Source organism: Myotis brandtii, unplaced genomic scaffold (genome assembly GCF_000412655.1).
Source record: "Myotis brandtii unplaced genomic scaffold, ASM41265v1 scaffold521, whole genome shotgun sequence".
Classification (NCBI taxonomy): domain Eukaryota; kingdom Metazoa; phylum Chordata; class Mammalia; order Chiroptera; family Vespertilionidae; genus Myotis; species Myotis brandtii.
Genome location: NW_005369870.1, coordinates 3,239,764 through 3,245,588, shown reverse-complemented (window position 1 = coordinate 3,245,588; position 5,825 = coordinate 3,239,764). Strand labels below are relative to the sequence as shown.

Genomic DNA, 5,825 nt, shown 5'->3' with positions numbered 1-5,825 from the left:
GATCAGCTGCCTCCTGCACATCTCCTACTGGGGATGTGCCCGAAACCAAGGTACATGCCCTTGACCAGAATCGAACCTGGGACCTTTCAGTCCACAGGCCGACGCTCTATCCACTGAGCCAAACCAGTTTCGGCATATTCTTGTAACTTATTTTTGTTGGATATAAAATCCTTGGTATACATATTCTTTTCTTGATTATTGTAATTTAAATATGTTACTCTGTTTTTCTTCTGGCATAAAGTGTCGCTGTTGAAAAATTCAGAATAGTCTATTTTCCTTTCCATTATAGAGTTACTTAATAGGAACCCTGGTCTGGTAGCTCAGTTGATTGGAGCATCATCCTGATCCACCAAAGTTGCAGGTTTGTTCCCTGTTAGGGCATATATAAGAAACAACCAATGAATGCATAAATAAGTGGATCAACAAATTGATGCCCCCCACCCCTTCCTCTCTTCCTAAAAAATCAATAAAAACAAAATTTTAAAAAAAATAGTTAAAGTTACTTAGTGTGTAACTATATCAGGTTTTGCAAATATAATTGTATTGTATCCAGCCATACCCATTCATTTATATATTGTGTTTGGCTGTTTTTGCTATACATTGCCATAGACAATATGGAAACCAATGAGCATGACTCTGGACACTGATATTTGAATTTTATATAACTGTTATTCCTATGGTCTGCAAGACTAAAATATTTACTATCTGGGTTTATAAAAAACAGTTTGCCTACATTTGGTGTGAATGCTCAAAGGATGTCTCTTCCCCAAAGGATGTCTCTGTCTCTCTCTCTCTCTCTCTCTCCCTCTCCTCTCTCCTCTCTCCTCTCTCCTCTCTCTCTCTCAAATGCCTAAAGGATGTTTCTTCTCTCCCCCACTCCCCTTTCCTTAAAGTTTAGTTAAGTTCTAGTAATACATACTAGACTGTTTTATTTTGCTGATCTTAGGCCTGTCTTTTTAAAAAAATTTTTAAAAAGATTTTAAAATTTAAAAAAAAATTATTTTAGAGAGGAATGGGGAGATAGACAACATCAAGTTGTTGTTAATTCTCATCCGAGGATATTTTTTCCATTGATTTGTTTCTTAGAGAGAATGGAAGGGAGTGGGAGAGACAGAGAGAGAAACATCGATGTGAGAGAGATACATAGATTGGTTGCCTCCCACATAGGCTCCCATTGGTAACTGAACCTAAGACCCTTCAGTGTTCGGGTGGACACTCTAACCACTAGCCAAAACGGCCAGGGCTTTATTAACTTTTTAATACAAAACTTGTTTTCCTGAACTTTTAGAAGTTTTGTTTCAAGATAGTTTTTGACTTAAATGGAACTTTCTGTGTGTTTTTTTAAAATCTGAGGGAGGGGATAGAGAGAGAAGGAAAGGAAGGAAGAAAGGAAGGAAGAGAGAGAGAGGCAGGCAAGCTGGGAATCAAACCAAATCAAGCCTGCACCCTCTTGGTGCACAGGAAAATACTCAAACAACTGAGTCACATCAGAGAGGGTGTGGTTTTCTTATAATGTTCCAAAATATGGAGAATTGCTCTCTGAGATTGCTTAGTTTGTGTTTCTCTTTCCAACTTTTTCTAGATATTCTCTTTTCTCATTTTTGTTGTATATTTTTGTTTTATTCAGCATTTTCTTCTCAAATGTGGAACCCTGTCAGTAGTTCTGGTAGTCAGGGTTGATTTTTTTTTAATATATATTTTATTGATTTTTTACAGAGAGGAAGGGAGAGAGATAGAGTTAAAAACATCGATGAGAGAGAAACATCGATCAGCTGCCTCCTGCACACCTCCTACTGGAGATGTGCCCGCAACCAAGGTACATGCCCTTGACCGGAATCGAACTTGAGACCTTTCAGTCCGCAGGCCGACACTCTATCCACTGAGCCAAACCGGTTAGGGCAGTCAGGGTTGGTTTTGTTGTTATTGTTTAATAGAAAATACCAAATATATGTACAAAGTAAACAGAATGGTATTATTAATCCCCATATAACTATCAATCAGTTTTAGTAGTCATTAACATTTTGTCATTCTTGTTGAGTGTCTACCTTACTCACTCCCTACTTCCTCCTGCCTGGTTGGTGGTTATATTTTCTAAGAACTTTTTACAGGGTAAAATTTACATACTTTGAAACACATTGGATTTATGTATAAGTTTTTACACCCCTATCACAGTAAAGGACATTTCCTTTCCCAAGGCAATTTCTCTTCTGATATTATTCTCATACTATTTTTGCCCCTAATATTTTTTTAATGGTGTCATTGAACATACTCTTGTGTCTGCCATTGCTCAGCATAATGTCTGTGAGATTCTTTTATGTTAGTTGATATTAGTAATTGCTGCTTTCTGTGTCTGATTATTCACTGTATGAAAATACCATCTTTATTTTTCTGCTGCTGGGCATTGTCATTTTTTCCAGTTTGGGACTATCCTATATAATAATAGAGGCCCGTTGCATGAAGAGATTCGTGCAATAGGCCTTCCCTTCCCCTGGCTGCCGGCACCGGTTTTCCTCTGGCACCCGGGACCCAGGCCTTTGCTCCTGCGCTTCGCGCCTATGTATGCAAATTGATCGCCATCTTTCTTGGGTTAATTTGCATACTCTCCTGATTTGGCTAGTGAGTGTAGCAGAGGGACGGTCAATTTACATGTTTGCCTATTAGGTAAGATACCCCAATATGCTAATAGACCGAATGGCAGAACAACTGGTCGCTATGATGTGCACTGACCACCAGGGGGCAGACGCTCAATGCAGGAGCTGACTCCTGGGAGTCAGTGTGCTCCCACAGGGAGAGCACTGCTCAGCCAGAAGCCGGGCTCATAGCTAGTGAGCGCAGCAGCAGTGGCGGGAGCCTCTCCCTCCTCCGCTGCTGGTGGGTGGTGAGGAGCAAGGGGTCCCGGACTGTGAGAGGGTGTAGGCTGGGCTGAGGGACAACCCGCCCTTCCCCCTCCCCAGTGCATGAATTTCGTGAACCAGGCCTCTAGTTGTAAATAAAGCCGTGAGTAGGACATGTTTATTTTTCTCTTGGTTAAAAACTTAGAAGTGAACTTATTGGATCAAAAGGTTAGGTGTTGTTTATTAGAAATAACAACCTGTAACCAAAAACCTTACATTGCCATCAGCAGATTATCAGACTTCTCATTGTTCCATATCCTTGCTACTATTTGTTCTTTAGTCTTTTTAAATTTTGCCATTTAAGCAGATGTGCATTAGTATGCTGTTCTAATTTTTAACTTGTACTTCGCATTGATAATATTGGGTAGCATTTCATATACTTGTGTTCTATCATCTAGCTTTTACAAACTGCCTTCTCAAATATTTTGTTCATTTTTTCTATCAGCTGGTTTTTCTTTTTGTGTTTTAGGATTTCTTTATGTATTCTGCACATGTGTACTTTGAGAGATATGTGCTTTGTGAATATTATCCCAATTTGTTGCATGACTTTTAATTTCTTACTGGTGTCTTTTCGTGAACAGAAAAAAATTTTTATGAAGTTTATATCCAGCTTTTGCTCTTATGTTTATTATTTTTTTAAAATATATTTTTATTGTTTTCAGAGAGGAAGGGAAAGGGGAGAGAGAGATAGAAACATCAATGATGAGAGAGAATCATTGACTGGCTGCCTCCTGTACACCCCCTATTGGGGATCGAGCCCTCAACCCCAGCATGTGCCCTTGATGGAATTGAACCTGGGACTTTCAGTCTGCAGGCTGACCCTCTATCCACTGAGCCCAAACCAGCTAGGGCTCTTATGTTTATTCTTTATACAGGATCATGTTATTTCTTTTTCTTGCCTGATTGAATAGAAGTGGTGAGAGTGGGCATCTTGCTTATTTTTTTATCTCAGGAGTAAAGCATTTAGTTTTTCACTATGAAATATGATGTTGGCTGTGAGTTTTTCATAGATGCCCTTTTTTTCGGTTGAAGAAGTTCCTTCCTATTCCTGGTTTGTTGGGTGTTTTTATTATGAAAGGGTGTTGGTTTGGTCAGATTTTTTATGCATCAATTGAAATGATTATGTGGACTTTTCCCTTTATTTTTTTAATGTGGTGTATTATATCGATTGATTTTCATATGCTGGTTAGGGTTAAAGTTTATCACCCTTGCTTTCCTGGGATAAAATCCCATTTGGTCATGGTGCATAATCCTTTTATTATTAAGCTGCATTTGTTTTCCTAGTGTTTTGTTGGGATGTTACATCTGTGTTCCTAAGGCATAATTAACCTACAGGTTTTTTTTCTGGTAGTGTCTTTGACTTTGGTATTGAGGTAATGCTGACCTCAGAGATTGAGTTGGGAGGTGTTCCTTAATTTTTTGGTAGATTTTGAGAAGGATTAGTATTAATTACTTAAACATGTGGTAAAACTCACTAGTAAAGCCATCTGGTCCTGGGCTTTTCATTGTGGAAAGTTTTATTTATTTTTTTATTACTAATTCAGTCTTTACTTGTTACGAGCCTTTTATATTTTCTATTTTTTCATGAGTCCAGTTTAGTTGTGTCTATCTAGGAATTTGTCATTTCATCTAGGTTATCTAATTTGTTGGTGTACAATTTTTCATAATATTCCCTAAAAAATACCTTTACATCTGTAAAGTTGATATTAATGTCCCTTCTTTCTTTACTTAAATGAAAAGGTTGAGTCTTCTCTCTTTTTTTTGGCTAGTCTAACTAAATGTTTGTCAAATTTTTGTTGATCTTTTCAGAGAACCAGCTTTTTTTACTTCATTGATTTTTCTGTCATTTTTCTTTTAAATTATTTCTGCTTTTATTTCCTTCCTTATGCTTGCTTTCGATGATTTAGTTTGCTTCTCTTTCTAGTTTCTTAAAGTAGAAGGTTTTATTATTGATTTGAGGTGGGGTTTTTTTTTAACATAAAGACTTTTATGTTTACCAATAAATTGCTCTGAGCACTGCTTTCTGGGCATCCCAAAAATTTTGGTATATTGTGTTTTTGTTTTTATTCATCTTTTTGAAGTCTTTTCTAATTCCCATTGTAATTTCTTCTTTAACACAGTAGTTATTTAGGAGTTTGCTGTTTAATTTCTGCCTATTTGTTAATTTCTCAAATTTCCTTTTTGAGATTTCTGATTTTATTGGAGATACTAGAGGCCCGATGCACAAAATTCGTGCAAGAGTAGTCCTTCCTTCCCTCTGGCACCTGGGACCCGGGCTTCCCTCGCAGCCCCAGCTTCGTCCAGAAGGACAGAAGGACATCTGGCCTAATTAGCATATTATGCTTTTATTATTATAGACTAGAGGCCTGGTGCACGAAATTCGTGCATGGGTAGGGTCCCTAGGCCTGTCCGGCAATTAGGGCCAATCTGTGGGGTAACTGGCAGGACGTCCTGGGCCCCAGCTTGCACCCTCCTTGGCCTGGAGCCACCCGTTCACCGGCCCTGCCCCCCGCCACCACTGCCACTGGTCGCTGTCTTTGGGGCGACCAGCAGGGCGATGGGGGCCCCCGCTCGCACTCACCTTGGCCTGGCGCTGCCCACTCACCTGTTTCACCATCCTGCCACAGTCCCGCTCTCGTCGTAGTCCATCAGTGCTGGCAGTGCCTCCACTGCCACCACTGCCAGCACTGCATCACCAACGCTCACCACATTCCACGCCGCCCCCTTGTGGTCAGCGCATGTCTAACACCCAGTCAGTCAAACTCCCACCCGTGGGGACAATTTGTATATTAGCCTTTTATATTATTACTAGAGGCCCGGTGCACAAAAATTTGTGCACTCGAGGTGGGGGGTCCCCTCAGCCCGACCTGTGCCCTCTCGCAGTCTGGGACCCCTTGGGGGATGACCACCTGCTGGCTTAGGCCCGCTCCC

General features: G+C 40.1%; 1 protein-coding gene across 5 annotated transcripts in view; it reads left to right on the top strand.

Annotated features, from left to right (window-relative positions):
* CTDSPL2 (CTD (carboxy-terminal domain, RNA polymerase II, polypeptide A) small phosphatase like 2) overlaps positions 1 to 5,825 on the top strand; it is a 92,575-nt gene that overhangs the window by 21,450 nt on the left and 65,300 nt on the right. Inside the window, exon 1 of one of the 5 annotated variants that reach the window (XM_014548779.1) lies at positions 337 to 361. The exons of the other annotated variants lie outside the window; for them this stretch is intronic. The gene's annotated coding sequence lies outside the window, so the exon portion shown is untranslated. Of the gene's footprint in view, positions 1 to 336; positions 362 to 5,825 lie in introns of those variants that run through there. 5 annotated transcript variants of the gene reach the window in all.